The sequence below is a fragment of the Triticum urartu genome, chromosome 6A (genome assembly GCF_056163025.1).
Source record: "Triticum urartu cultivar PI428250 chromosome 6A, HENAU_Tu73, whole genome shotgun sequence".
Taxonomy (NCBI): Eukaryota; Viridiplantae; Streptophyta; class Magnoliopsida; order Poales; family Poaceae; genus Triticum; species Triticum urartu.
In genome coordinates this window covers 32,851,720-32,867,644 of record NC_141878.1, presented here as the reverse complement: position 1 = coordinate 32,867,644, position 15,925 = coordinate 32,851,720, and the positions used below count along the sequence as shown (strand labels likewise).

General features: G+C 52.3%; 1 pseudogene; it reads right to left on the bottom strand.

The window, feature by feature from the left end:
- Positions 1-7,852: 7,852 nt before the first annotated feature.
- Positions 7,853-15,429, bottom strand: LOC147963554 (F-box/FBD/LRR-repeat protein At5g56420-like; annotated as a pseudogene).
- Positions 15,430-15,925: the final 496 nt, after the last annotated feature.

Here is a 15,925-nt window from a genome sequence, read left to right as displayed (position 1 = left end):
GCGGGCGCGTGCAAGTGTGGTTGGGCTCAGAACGAACAACGGATGGAACGAGGAGACCGGGACGGATGCAAGTTTTGAAAACATGAAGATGCAATGCGGATGATGACATGATAAGATGCAACACGCAAGCAAATGACAAGGCAACAACAACGAACAACTGGAGGACACCTGGCACATCGGTCTCGGGGCGTCACACCAGGACCGACCCGCCGCCCCAACCAGCGACGTCCCGGTTTCCCGCCTCCACCGTTTGCCACCCCAGGCGCATGGGAGACACGTTGCGGACGTGCAGAACCGAGGGGACGGGTGAGGCGACCACTCCCCACCCCGTTGTAACGCCCCGAGACCGATGTGCCAGGTGTCCTCCAGTTATTCGCTGTTGTTGCCTTGTCTTTGCTTGCGTGTCATGCATTTCATATCATGTCATCATGTTTTCAGAACTTGCATCCGTCCCGGTCTCCTCGTCCTCTTCTGCTGTCCGTTCTGAGCCCAGCCACACTTGCACGCGCCCGCGGCATGTCCGAAATATTATTTTATAAGTGGCCGGAAAATGTTCTCGGAATGGGATGAGAGTTGACGTGTGGTCTTATTATAGTGTAGATAGACCGCCTGTCAAGTTTCATCGCATTCGGAGATCGTTTGATGCTCCAACGGATAACTATAGCGGCAGTGTAGCCGGTCTAACGTCGGACGTTTTCAGTCTCGGAAACCGTGTCGGGCTGCATCTCTCCCCTCTTCTCTCATACCAACCCGCTCTTCACAATCCGCCAGACCCAACCTAACCTCTCTCGTCAGCCCGCGGCCCTCCTCGCGCGCGTCCGAAAGCTGTTCCGGACCCGACCCGGACTGTCGCCACCGTTGTGTCCGGATCATCTCCAAACATCTACAAAATATCACCGTTTTATTATTTTGATCTGATGATCCAGATCCCTCTCCTTTCACCTACATGCTATATATAGCCCATAATCCCTAAATTCTAGCCCGCTTGTCCCATCCATTCCGTGCCCGCCGCCGCCACCATCTTCTTCGGGATCCGCACTGCCCAACCTCCAGCCGCCACCCACTCTCCCTTGAATCCTCCATCGAGCCAACCAGAGCATCGCCCGATCCCCGCTGCTCCATCCACCCCATCGATCCACTAGGCCCTCCCCGCAAGCAGCCTCTCAAGGGCCCCCTGCATCCCTCGCCGTGCCCCGTCTCTCCTGCCTTACCATCAAGCCCCGCCATTCCCCGCCGACGACCTAGACTAGCGGCGCTGCCTGTCGCTCGTCGCCGGCGGCCTCAACCACCAGGGCGCCGCCGCCAGACCAACAGGTCCCCTGCCTCATGCCCCTTTTAATTTTCCTGAATCTCCTGCTCCTCTAACCTCTGGATTCTGTCCGGTTTGACCAAGTTGCCGCCAGGGAATCCCATGATGCATCTCCGGCCGCCGTGCCCGCCTGGTTCGGCCCTGAATCCGTCGCCGGCGACCAAAGCTCCGTCCTCTTCCGGCCACCTCCGTTTGTTTTCCCCGTTCCCGGCACCGACGTGGAGCCGTGCCGCCTGCAGCCGTGCCAAGACATCGGTGCTGCTCTGCTTATTGGCGAACAGAGGACATGCGTCGCCTCCTTCAGCTTCGCCCGCGCGCCACCTCGCCGGAGAATGCCATCCCACCTGGCGGATCTGCCATGTTCCCTGCCGATGTCGCCGTACCCCTGCGATGGCGCCTCGGCCTCCTCTGCGTCTGCACTTGAGGCCCCAAGCTCCTCCAGGTCCTCCCCGTCCGCTGCTCCCTGCGTCCTCGAACCCCCGCCCGGATTCATGCCGCTCCGCCGTCCGCCGGTGTCCTGCCCCACTGGAGCCACAGCGCGCCCTTGCCTCTGCTTCTTTCGAACCAGGGAAGAGGACGAGCAACGCCAGGCTGCATTGACCTTTCGATCGAGCCAAACAGGCCGACCCAACGCGCCCCTGCCGGCCTCCTCCTCTCCACAGTTCTGGGCCGAGGCCCGTGGTGAGCAGCACCCGGGTTCCCCCCCCCTGCACTATTGGGCAGCCCAGTTTCGGCCCATGCGTGTTTTTTTCCTGGTGTGTTTTTTTCCTTTTATCCCAGAGATTGCAGTTTTACAGAAAAGCCCTTGTTGATCATGCATTTAATATCTCACAAACCGTGCATCGGATTAAAATAAATTATATATGAAACTTGCTTAGAATTTCATCTAGTTTAATAATATGCAACTTTCATCCATGTTAAAAATGTTTAAACTGTTGGTTGTGTAAATTTGCTCCTATGCCTTGTTAAAATGCTTTAATTCATAACAAATTAACCGTAGCTCCAAACCTAATAAACTTTATATGTTAATGGGGTAGAAAAATGCCTAGTTTAACATGGTGTACTTGTTTTGCATGTTTAACAAACCTAAAATTGTGTTTAGGTCAGAACAGTACCAAATCTATAATATGCATATGGGGATTTACCGGAATTGTTGTTCGTTGCTTCCGGCCTCATTTAAACTTGACTAGATAGGTATTTTTATTTTGCTTCACCCTCTTGCCATGTTTAACAACATTTAATATTGTTGAGTACCTAACCGAGAGGGAAATAAATAACTTGAATGTGGTGTTTCGTCAATATGCAACGGAGTTGCATGTTGAGCTCCACTTAATTTGTAGGATTGTTTGTGCATTTTGCCATGCCATGCCTCATTAAACTGGACATGCATCATACTTGATTGTGCTGGAGTTGTTTTATCTTTGTCGAAGGTGTCTTGTAGAACCGGGATGCCGAGTCTGAACGGAATGTCTCGGGAGAAGGTTTATCCTTCGTTGACCGTGAGATCTTGTGATGGGCTAAGTTGGGACACCCCTGCAGGGATTGAACTTTCGAAAGCCGTGCCCGCGGTTATGGACAGATGGGAAGTTGTTAACGTCCGGTTGTAGAAAACCTGAAGTTGATCTTAATTAAAAAAAACATCAACCGCGTGTGTAACCGTGATGGTCTCTTTCCGGTGGAGTCCGGGAAGTGAACACGGTGTTGGAGTAATGCTTGACGTAGGTTGTTCTAGGATCACTTCTTGATCATAGTTTCTCGACCGTGCTTTGCCCTCTTTTCTCGCTCTCATTTGCATATGTTAGCCACCATATATGCTAGTCGTGTGCTGCAGCTCCACCTCATACCTTTGCCTTACCTATAAGCTTAAATAGTCTTGATCGCGAGGGTGTGAGATTGCTGAGTCCCTGTGACTCACAGATACTTCCAAAACCATCTTGCAGGTGCCGATGAGTCCAAGCAGGTGACGCAACCAAGCTCAAGGAGGAGCTCGATGAAGATCTTGGCCTTTATGTTGTTACGTTTCCAGTTGATCAGTAGTGGAGCCCAGTCGGGACGATCGGGGATCTGTGTAGATTTTGGGGTAGTCTTCTTTTATTTTGCTTCCGTAGACAGACCTTGAATGTATCTGGTTGATGTAATTCTTTATTCATGTAATTGTGTGAAGTGGCGATTGTAAGCCAACTATGTATCTCTTTCCCTTAAGTATTACATGGGTTGTGTGAAGATTACCTCACTTGCGACATTGCTTTCAATGCGGTTATGCCTCTAAGTTGTGCTTCGACACGTGGGAGATATAGCCGCATCTAGGGTGCTACACCCGTGATCGTGGGGAGTGGACGCCTTGAAGACCGTGCCTTAGCCCCATTCAGTAAATGGGTCGCGCCTCCACGCCTCCCTCCGTTTATGGGGAAGGCGCGAATCGCCCCTTTACTACGATGTGATGCATGCCTGCGGGAACCAACCCCACGCATGCCGCCCACGTCACACGCGCCTCCCCACGCCGCGCCACGTGCGAGAATCATGGGAAGCGCAGCGCGCGAAGAATCTTACCGAGGTAAAAACCGCCCCGCCTGCCCACGCACCGTTTTTGGGCCTAGCCCAACAACGCGTTGCGCTTATGTGTGGCCCAGGCCCGGGGGCTCCTGTCGGTGTACAAAAAGAGGGGTACACTTTTTGTACCCCTATAACTGTGCACGGGCAGTCTGAGCCGCGGATACCACCACACCAAGCAAGGCAAGGGAGGTGAGCCAGGGTAAGACCGAAGCTCAAGAGAACTAGAACGACGCCAAGGCCAAGACCACGAAGAGCAAAGGGGACGAAGCGGACTCCCCCGGCAAGATCCTTGCCGGGAGACAGTTCTAGCAGCTCCGGCAAGACCCTTGCCGCGGCGACTCGTCCCGCGCCTACGGAGCGAATCACCCTTGAGTCCATTGCCCCCAAAGGGCAAGGATTCGGGAGACATCCCCGTGGCGGCATGCAGATCTTTGTGAAGACATTCAAGATCAGATACACACTAAGGAGATGACAACCCTTGGCGGGATCCCAGCCAAGGAAGACCACAAGGCCCCCGGCAAGCGCCTTGCCGGGGATGACAGCAGGCGCCTCGGCAAGACCCGCAGGGCCACCATCAGGCCCACGAGGACTAAACCTCCACCACCGCATGCATGCAGCTGCCGACCCAACCAGCTGGGCAGGCACCCGCGTGGCGGAATGCAGATCTTCGTGAAGACCCACCACTGCGCCACCTCAGCTGCCTGCCTACCTACATGGCATCGCAAGCGTCGCTGGCCAGGGCGCGTGTCGACACAAGAAGGAGCGGCGACGGACGAGACAGGTTTCTCCCCCGTCCCCGATAAAGCAAGGACACCTAAGCAAGACGCATTAAATGTGCCTTGTCATGTGATGCGAGGGATAACCTCGCAGCACTGTACCCTTTCCACCTCCTGTGTGTCACTGTGGCAACCCCTTTTTTCTATAAAAGGAGGCCCGAGGCGACCAGAGGAAGGATTCAGCTTTTTGGAGCTCCTCACGCCCCATAGCTAGCTCAAGAACACAGATATACAATCCACCAAAGCAGGAGTAGGGTTTTACGCATCCTCGCAGCCCGAACCTGGATAAACGAACCGTGTGCTATCTATTCGATCCGCTCTTCTCACGACCCCGCGCCCCGCTAACCATAGTAGGGATTCTTATTATCCCATAGATGTCGTTCCCACCGACACCGTCGTCGCCCCCCGTCGCCTCGCATCACCGGTCTTCGCCTCGCTGTAAGATCGACCGCCTCGGCCCTGCCGCTCCATGGCCGGCGGCCTCACACACACACACACAAACAGAGACATATTTTTCTTAATGATTTTTTCTGTTTTCTGTTTTTTAGTTTTTTATACTTCTAGTTTATATAAATGTTAAATTAATAATGTCAATTGTTAGATGCTTATATATATAGAAATGTATGGTATATATTAATGTCAAATGTTAGATGAATTAGATAAATTAGCTAGATATTAATGTCAAATGTTAGATGAATTAGCTAGATATTAACGTTAGATGAGTTAGTTTTTTATACTTTTAGTTATAGATGAATTAGAGATATTAATGTTAGATGAACTAGATATATTAAATTTAGGTATATGAGATTTGATCATCTAATTAAAATTTTACTATATAAAACTAGCTACTTTATTTTTAGTAAGAAAACTAATAGAACTAGTTTATTTTTAGTAAGTGCTTAGTTGAATTAGTTGAATTAATAGAACTAGTAAGTGTTTATTAATTAATGTTTCAACTATAAACATAGGAAATGTCATTTGACGACGAAAACAATTTCGTTATGTGTGAATACTACGAAGACGAGCGCGGCCTGTGTGACAGAAATTTCCTAGTTGATGATAGGAGCTTCAGCATCAAGCTGGATGAGACCTTCGAAGTGGATACAGTAAGTCACAACGACAGGTCTTTTTTCGTAATTAAGCATGACTTATGCTTCATTTGCTTCAACTTATAATTTTAAATTTTCACTATTCTACTAATATATGCCCTGCCATGCAAGAATTTTTGTCTTGGATAAGATAAGCTTCAGTCCTAACAAAACTATGGAGTTAAAGAGAGTTTACTTGAAGACCGAGCATAATTATACCTTCAAAGTTAAATTATACAATGCAGACACCTACACCTATTTTGAATGCAAAACTTGGCAAGCATTATGCAAGGCTTATGCATTTGAGCCTGATATGGTTATCACCTTTGATATTCGTCCGGAAGAAGATATTGAAGGTAATAGAGACATTTGGGTCGATGTGCAGACGCCTCAATTTCTATCGTTATGTGAGTTTCTCAACACCATATTTATGTCTTCGATATTGTTTATTCAAAAATAGTTGACAACTAATTTCTATTGACAACTTATTTCTATTCAAGCAAACATATCTGTCGCTTGGTAGACAGGACCGCCCACTGTCCCGGGGCTGAACTAAACTACGAGGAGATAAGTCATTATGTTTCATGACTTGAAAATCTTGATGCTGTCAAGAGAAATTATTTTCCTAAATTTAAAAATCTTAGTACTCAAAACGTGCGACCAATAGTGTTCGTATTGAACTACGGTCACATCTATTTAGGAAAGATGGTAAGATTTTTAGTATTTTTCCTCCGTGCATCTTTTGCATACATTATTTTTCAAGCTAAACTTCATTGCTAAGTGCATCTTTTGCATACATTATTTTTCAAGCTAAACTTCATTGCTAAGTATGTTACTATACGATGTTTTTCAACAGGGACTCCCGATGATAGTTGTGCCTCAGTGGATCGGTACTAAAGGCCGCATGTCAATGGTTAGCTTACGGCCAAAACATCCTACATTGCACATGAGTGCATTCAGGATTTCTAAAATCGAGGAATGCTTAATAGTGAAAGACTGGAGCAAAATTGTGAAGGATCGCAGAGAAGTACTAGGGGGCAGTAATAAGAAGTGCAGCCCATGATTAGGAGACAAGTTCATCTGCATGCTCCAATATGATGAATCAGGAGAGCTACACATGTTCTATACTATTTTACCTGAGAGAGAGCAGCAGGAGTGATTAGCTAGTTCATGCTCTTAGTACTTGTCCTCTCATGTCCCTGTTCTTCGTCCTGAACTTAATCTCAAAGTGATTTGCTTTTGTGGTCTTATGAACGCTTATAATCTCATGACCATGTTAAACTCGATGATATCTTTGCTTCTGGTACAAGTGAATGTTTCTTCTCTAAGCTAGTGTTGGTGGTGATTAGATAGCGAGAATGACTATGATGATTAAATAGTGGTAATGATGACTATCATGATTATTAGCTAGCTAGTGTTGTTGGTGATGATATGATACAAGAGTTTTTATATTAATATGATGATGATAATGATGATGATGATGATGATGATGATGATGATGATGATGAGTTATTATATCATTTATGAAAGAAACCGCGGATTAGTTTGAAACGGATGGATCCTAGCTAAGTGATCAAATAATATGCCATATCCATATTACTTGATCACTTAGGACGATCCATATCCACTTCAAACTAATTCGCGGTACTTTCACCTAGTGATTTAACAACTCATTATAATGTAAAAACAATCTCTAAATTAAATGGAAAATACAAAATTAAATAAAAAATAAAACAAACCCCCCCTCCCAACCTTTAGTACCGGTTGGTAACGGTCTCCCCACCCTCGGCCCTGGCTCGTGCCACATGGTGGCCCTTTAGTAGCGTCTCATGCTGAACTGGTATTAAAAGGGGAACCTTTAGTCCCCACCCTTTTGTGCCGGTTACAAAACCAGCAGTAAAGGTCCTTACGAACCGGTGCTAAAGCCCGGTTCTGCAGTAGTGAACAATACAGTGATGTTTCATAGCAACACTGAAAGCCACCCCTGCGCGAGAGAGTTGACACAACACACTTGATAATACTATCCAACAAAAGCGATTTCATCGTGTTTTGATGAAGGCTTTCTATACAAGTAAATTGTATTAAAACCAGGAAGAGAGCCACAAGTTAACTTACATTTTCTCCCACTATCCTTTATTCCTTTGGACAGTAATTTTTGTGCCAAAAGTATTCAAGAACTTCAAAACTTTGGAAACTCTGCTATCAACCTCTTCACATTTGACTCTGATAATCATCAGGTATCCTGAAATAGCAGCGGGTTTCTCCATCAAATCAGGATTCTCTTCCACTTCAAATGCACTTGTAGTCTTTTTTTGCTGCAGCAGAGAAAAACATTCACCAATATCCATCAACCATTCATGAAAACTGTACTACAGCAACTCTGCAACAGTCAATTTAAAAAAGATATACCTTGCACAGTTGAAACATTAGATTCTCAAGAATCGGTGAATGTTCAAGCATAGAAACTAGTCCAAAGAGGTCAGGTTGCATACACCAGTCATTCAGAACCAAATTCTTTAACTTATTAAATGTAGGGCACCATCTTAAATCTCTCCTAAAAATAAACTGAACAAAGTGCAAAGCATCAACGGTTTAGGTTCTAGTTTTAAATTCCACAATGCAATGGTACTGAAGTGCTTTGAACCTTTTTGATAAAGATGAACATTTAAAACTCAAACCTATAGAAATATTTTTGGATAAAGATGCATCCAATGTCAGCATTGTTGGGGCCGCCTCCTCGCAGCGCCGCTTCTTCTTCCTCCTCACAACTCTCTCTTGTGGTTTCTCTCTATCTTCTCTCAAGAACAGACTCACACACACATACACACCAAGGAGAAAACCAGTGCTGTTTTGCACGACAAGCTCTCCTCCTTGATGAACACAAGAGACTACATTTTTCTACAACCCTCACGGCCCTCTTTCTCATTCACTCAATGCATCATATATACACAAGGGCTTATCTCACCCATAGCCCAGCCGCCATACTCGGCCATTAGTCCCACTAACCCACGATCTTATCCATGTCCAGGAATCTCTCCAGGATCCTAACGACTAGGCTAATGACACCCATGCAGCTAACTGCTCCTAGCTAATTGCACGGCCAAGTTCAGTCCTTACGCAGCCACTCCAACGACCACGGACCCAGCCAAACTAGCATGCACACGACCGGCTCAACCTGATCGTAGCCCTTTGCTCTCCAACTTCGTCGCGTCTCGCCGCTTCTCACGGCCTCGCCGTATCGCACGGCATCATCGGCATCTCGTCATGCTCGCCGCGTCGCACGGCAGCCTGACATCTCGCCTCCTTTGCGTGTTGAGCTGAAGCTTCACGGGACAAACATCAACCTATACTAGACTACTTGCTAAACGAAAGTACAATGCAAACACATAATCAAGATTAATCCTAACATTTTCCCTCCTAATCTTGATTCTCCAATCTTCACGCGGCTTACCCGCTGTCACTTGACGATGCCATCGCGGCGCTGCGGACCTTGCCGTGGACCGATGCCATCGCATTGCCGGCGTCCATCACTATGTCCTCTTGCCACACGCGGCGGCCACCTCTTGACGTGGACGACACTGTCGCAGCGCCGATCACCACGCCGTCTTCGCCAAGCGGCATCGCACCGCAACTTTTGTTGGCTTCACACCAACTTTCCATGATGACGATAGCATCACAGCACCGTCTTCGGCATGGCACCAACTCTTCTTGTGGCAGCTTCGCATCGCCATCTTCACATAGTGGCACCGCATGGCCACCATCCTCCTTCTTGCGCCGTCGGCCTCCATCTCACATGAAGTCCGTCGCGCCACAGCCGACGCCATCACAGCGCCGGTCACCATGGACCATCTTGTCGTGGATGACGTCCTGGCGACGCTGACCACCACTCCATCATCATCTTGCCGCATCGCACCGCAACCGGCCACCAGCGGCATTGCACCACCACCGGCCACCAGCGGCATCGCACCGCCACCAGCCTCCTCTCGCGCCGCCGTCCTCCACCTCACATGGAGGCGGCCGCGCCGCCGTCGCCGGCACTGATCGACAAGGCTCTGATGCCAATTGTTGGCGCCGCCTCCTCACAGCGCCGCTTCTTCTTCCTCCTCACAACTCTCTCTTGTGGTTTCTCTCTATCTTCTCTCAAGAACACACTCACACACACATATACACCAAGGAGAAAACCAGTGCTGTTTTGCACGACAAGCTCTCCTCCTTGATGAACACAAGAGACTACATTTTTCTACAGCCCTCACGGCCCTCTTTCTCATTCACTCAATGCATCATATACACACAAGGGCTTATCTCACCCATAGCCCAGCCGCCACACTCGGCCATTAGTCCCACTAACCCACGATCTTATCCATGTCCAGGAATCTCTCCAGGATCCTAACGACTAGGCTAATGACACCCATGCAGCTAACTGTTCCTAGCTAATTGCACGGCCAAGTTCAGTCTTTACGCAGCCACACCAACGACCACGGACCCAGCCAAACTAGCATGCACACGACCGGCTCAACCTGATCGTAGCCCGTTGCTCTCCAACTTCGTCGCGTCTCGCCGCTTCTCACGGCCTCACCGTATCGCACGGCATCATCGGCATCTCGTCGTGCTCGCCGTGTCGCACGGCAGCCCGACATCTCGCCTCCTCTGTGTGCTGAGCTGAAGCTTCACGGGACAAACATCAACCTATACTAGACTACTTGCTAAACGAAAATACAATGCAAACACATAATCAAGATTAATCCTAACAAGCATATCATAATTATCAACTCTCTCTACATTTACTTGTAAAACGTTGATGATTGAAGAATTCAGATCATGAATATTTGGTCTAAATGGTTATTCTCAATATCACATGACCTTTGCAACTAGAACTGCATCGGATCTCACAGAGCAGTAGCATAAACTTAATATCATGAATTTCTAATATGTGCACAATGAAACATAAGAGCTTATCTGGTGGCATACGTGTGGCTACACACCTTTTTTTGTTAGTAACTAGCTGATACGTAAAGATGGATACACTGATAGAGACAATTGTAGAGATCAGAACAAATTTGGATTGAAAATTAAGTTGGAAGTATATGCAAGTTTACAGTTCGTAGATCAGCTTGTATCAATGCCATGTTTCTAGCATGAGATAGAGACCTCGAAGAAGTACGCAGCCACGATTGTGGTCATCATTACCACGGCAATCTGCACAAATACCACAACACTCTCCAACAACACCGTTACGACAGTGATCCTCGGTGTAGTTGTCAGACCTGAAAACTGCAGTTTCTAGTGACGGCATGCCTTCAAGCAATGGGGTTCTACCTCGATTTTGTAGGAGTTGAAGCGAAACAAGATTTGGGACAGAAATACAAGTCCGCCCTTGATGTCCAACAGGCCCTTCTTAGACGTTTTTGCCAGGCCAGCGCCCGAAAATCGGTCCAGTCACGCTCTCAGGAGCCCGTTTTTTGCCGGCTTGGGTTGAAATTGGCGCCGGCGGACACAAGGCAGATCCCGGCCGTTGGGGGCGTCCGAGGGCAAGCGGTTTTGGTGTGAAAGAGACGCGGGCCAGCCGTGTCGGCGAGACGACGCCTCGTCTTCCCCCAGAGTGCCTCGATTTCCCGCGGGGAATCAATGGCAAGGCTACCGCCGGTCAGCCTTGCCATTGATTCCTCACGGGCGGCACGGCGGCGCCTCCCCTCCCAGCACACGTACACACGGCATGGGCTATAAAACCCACCGCTCCCCCTTGCCGCTGGCCACACCAGCCCAAGCCCAGACCAGCCGCCGAGTCTCTGCTCTCTCCCGCCATCGTCCTCCCCTTCCCTTCCCTCTCCAGCGATGGCCGAACGCTTACCCGGCGACACCGCCGCGGGCAACAGCTTTGGCCGCCGCTCGCTCCAGGAGTGGGAGGCGTGGCTCCTGTTCGAGGTCAACATCCCGACGCCGCCGGACATGCACGCCGGGCCGACTTGGTGAAGGCTCAGCAATGGCGGCGTCCCCATCCCCCCGTGCCTGACGTCGATGCGCGCTCCGGCATCTTCGCCGCCGAGGTCGACCGCGTGCGGTCGTCCCTGACGGAGGAGCAGCGCGCTCTCTCCCAGTACGCCGCCGACAACCACGCGGCGTGGGCGGACTACTTCCAGCGACGCAGGCGCAGCGGCTGGCGTCCCAGCCGCACACTGCACGAGGTGCTGCGGTACCTCGAGGGCGACCGTCCCTCCCCCCCCCCCCCCCCGCCGGAGCGCCGTGCCGTGGGTGCCCAGGAGGTTAGCCTCCTCCTCCTCTTCCTCCTCCTCCCGCTCCTCCTCCCACTGTTCCGGCTCACCAGCGCTATTCGGCGTCAAGGCAGAGGCCGCCGCGAAGACGCCGCTCGGTCGGCGTACCCGCAGCGCCGGCAACATCATCAACAAGGGTGGCTGGCGCGCCTCCTCCTCGGCTCCTCCACGCTTCGTTAAGCCAAAGACGGAGCCGGGGCTCCCCGTCGTGAAGACGGAGCCCGGGCTCGCCGGCGGCGTCAAGGAGGAGGAGGCCGACGACGAAGCGGCCCTCAAATGGGCGCGCACGGAGCTGGAGCGCCAGCGTGCCGCCTTCGCGCGGTTTGAAGCTCGGCGTCGTGGCCAGGAAGAGGGACGCGTCGTCGTCCTCGACGATAGCAACGACGACGCGCCGCCACCACCGGTCCGCCATGGACACGCCGGGAAGGGGTCCAGCAGGTGCGGCCGCGCCATCAAGAAGGAGAAGGCCGCCGACGACGATGAGGATGGCGGCGACGTTGTCGACTTCGCCGCGCTCAGCGACTTCTTCGCCCTATAGATGTCTTTTTTTAATAATTTATGTAACGCCGAATATGTTGAATATTAATTTCAGGTTTGCCGAATTTAGCCGAACTTTTCTGTTCAATTTGCTGAATTTAGCCAAACTTTGCCGAATTCAAATTTTTTTAAAATAAAAAAACCGCGTCTGGGGCGACCCCGCTCGCCCCGCGCCAATTTTATCGCCGTCTCGCCTCCAGGGAGCGTGTAAAATCGCCGCCTGGGGCCAACAGCTGGAGATGCTCTGAGGGCATCTCCAGCCGTTGGCCCCCCAGGGGGCGTCTAAAAGCGTCGCCTGGGGGTGAGCCGGCGCAAAAAATGGCCCTGGGGGCGAGTCGGTCCCCAGCTGTCGGCCCCCAGGGCCGCCCCCAGGCGCGTATTAAAAAACAAAAAAAAGTACGTTCGGCGAAGTTAGATAAAAACTAGTTAAATTTCGGCCAAACATGGCAAATTTCGGCGAAATTCGTCCAAACATTACATTAACCTAATCTAAAAAAAAGAAAGGGGCTGAAGTCGTCGCCGCCGTCGCCGCCATCGTCGTCGTCAGCCTTCTCCTCCTTGACGCGGGTGCCCCTGCTGGACCCCTGCCCGGCGTCGCCATGGCGAACAGGCGGCGGCGCGTCGTCGTCGCTGTCGCATAAGACGACGACCCCGCCTTCCTCGCGGCCGCGTCGGCGCTCCTCGTAGCGGCGTAGGGCGGCGCGCTGGCGCTCCTTCTCCTTCTCCCGGCGCGCCTTCTCCATCGCAATGTAGTCCTGGCGCGCCCATTCGAGGGCCGCGTCGTCCTCGTCGAACTCCGCCTTCACCGGCGCCAACCCCAGCTCCGTCTTTGGCTTGACAAAGCGCGGAGGAGCCGACGAGGAGGAGGCGCGCCGGCCGCCCTCGCTGATGATGATGCCGGCGCTGCGAGTGCGCCGGCCGAGCGGCGTCTCCGCCGCGGGCTCGGCCTTGACGCCGACAAGCGCCGGAGAGCCGGAGGAGTGTGAAGAAGAGCGTGATGAGGAGGAAGAAGAGGAGGCACCGAACCTCCTTGGCGCCCATGGCCCGACGCGTCGGTGCTACGCCGGGGCGGCCACCCTCGCCGAGGGGTACGCCAACGGCGGGTCGTTGCCGCCCTCGAGGTACGTGAGCACGCCCTCGAGTGTGCGGCCGGGGACGCCCCACCAGAGGTGGCGCCCCTCGCTGTTCTGCCGGCCGCCGACCACCGGCGCGCCGTTGGTGGACGCCAAGCGCTGCTGCTGGCGGCGCTCGAAATATGCCGCCCAGGCCGCGTGGTTGTCGGCGGCGTACTGGGGGAGGGAGAGCTGGGCGTCGGTGAGGGACGCGCGCACGATCTCGACCTCCTCGACGAAGTACTTCGGCTTCGCCACGGCGTCGGGCAACGGGGGAATGGGCACTCCCCCGGTGCTGAGTCTCCAACCCGTCGGCCCGGCGCGCATGTCCGGCGGCGCCGGGATGTTCGCCTGGAACAGGAGCCGGGACTCCTGTTCGCGGAGCGAACGGCGTCCGAAGCCGTTGGCCGCCGCCTTGTCTCCGGGGAAGCGTTCCGCCATGGCGACGGCGAGGCTGGGCTGGCTCGGGAGAGGTAGAGGAAGGGGCTGGGCGGCGGCGCTCGGGAGAGGCAGGGAGAGGGAGGGGCTGGACGGCGGCGAGGGGCGGGGCTGGTGTGGGCACAGGCGAGTGGAGGCCGCCGGCTTTTATAGCCGGGCCGTGCCCGTGTGTACGCGTGCGAGGGAGGGGAGGCGTCGGCGCACCATCCCATGAACGCGCCGCCCGTGAGGAATCAATGGCAAGGCTGACCGGCGGCAGCCTTGCCATTGATTCCCCACGGGAACCGAGGCCGTTGAGGGAAGACGAGGCGCCGAGTCGCTGACGCGGCTGGCCCGCATCTTTTTCACGCCAAAACAGCTCGCCCCGGCGCCCCCGGGCGCCCCCCAGCGCGCCGGGTTCGGCCTGGGTCCGCCGGCGCTGTTTTCGGCCCAAGCCTGCGAAAAACGAGCTCCTGGGGGCGCGACCGGCGCGAAAAAATCGCCCGGGGAGGCCTTCGTGGGGGCGCGGCTGGAGATACCCTAAGAAAGCAGATCCAGTGATGCTCAGACGCTTCAAAGATTGGGACAATATTCTATTAGTTTTTAAGTTGCTGTCTTTTATCTTTAGCTCCTTCAATGCTGAACGGCTTGAAAATTTTAGGAAGTTGCTTTTCAACTTCACTTCATAAATCTCCAATCTTATCAAATGCTGGGAGACCAGAGGGGCATCCAAACACACATAGAAGTGCGCGTCCTTAGGGAGCTTGACAGTAAGCACCTGAGCTTGGCATGACAAAGCATGTCGGATCCAAATGTCGACCCAAGGACAACCGTAATTAAAATGTCGATTGTCAATCAAATTATTATACTCGATCTCAACCTCATCTAGAGTCGAGCCGGGGTCTCGGAGGAGCAGCAGGTAGCTCATGAACTTGTTAAGGAAAACGTATGTGGAGCTCTTCTTCCTCCTCCTCCCCGCGTCGTTGACGCGAAGACGATGCATGAATTTCCAAAGGTAGCGCCAGCGCTGGGTGAGCAGGCAGGTGCGCACTGCCTCATCTGCCTGCAGGAAGCTAAGGACATGGTGCAGGATGTCGTCCGGCAGGTCGCTGATCCGGTCCTCGTCGCAGGACTTTAATGCTTTCTTGGCTGTGCTTGTGCGAGGCATTCCGTCGAACCGGTGGTGTGCGCCGGAAGCTGCGGGGGACACGAGGGGGACAACCCCAGGGTCGGAGGCAGGAGGGACGGTGAAGACGGAGCCGTAAAGTTAACAACTCACGTTGCCGGCCTTTGGTCGATTCGTCGGCTGTGAGATGGCCCACCTCCCTCTCGAACGAACAGCGAGCTCCTCCCGTCCACCTGAGCGACGGCGAAGGAGGAGATCACCACGGCGCAGCTATCGCTTCCGGGCCTTGATTCACTTGTAATTCGGCGTCGATTCTTGCGAGTTGATGGTGCTCGCGCTTGCTCCGGAACCCTGACCATGGCCCCTGGGGTTTTGCACGAGGTTTAACGTGAGAGGCGGAAGCCCAAAAACACCTCCAACTGGTCCGCCGACTAGGCTTGACCGACATACCAAGTAGACTAGTAGTCCGAACAAACACCTCCGGTCTTATATACGACTCGTATAAAGTATAGTCTTTCTATTGTATTACTTCCGTTCTAGAGTTAACTACACCTATGGGTCACTGAACTATAATTTCGGGTACATTTTGCTACACCTGCTGTTAAATCTAACGGTAATTGCAAGGCTTGCCGTTAACTCGCAGGCCAGCATGGTAGTGGGTATATGTATATGCTGGGTCCACTTGTCAGTTGACTAGAGATGGAGAAGCAAATAAAAATATGTAGACGCAGGATTCGA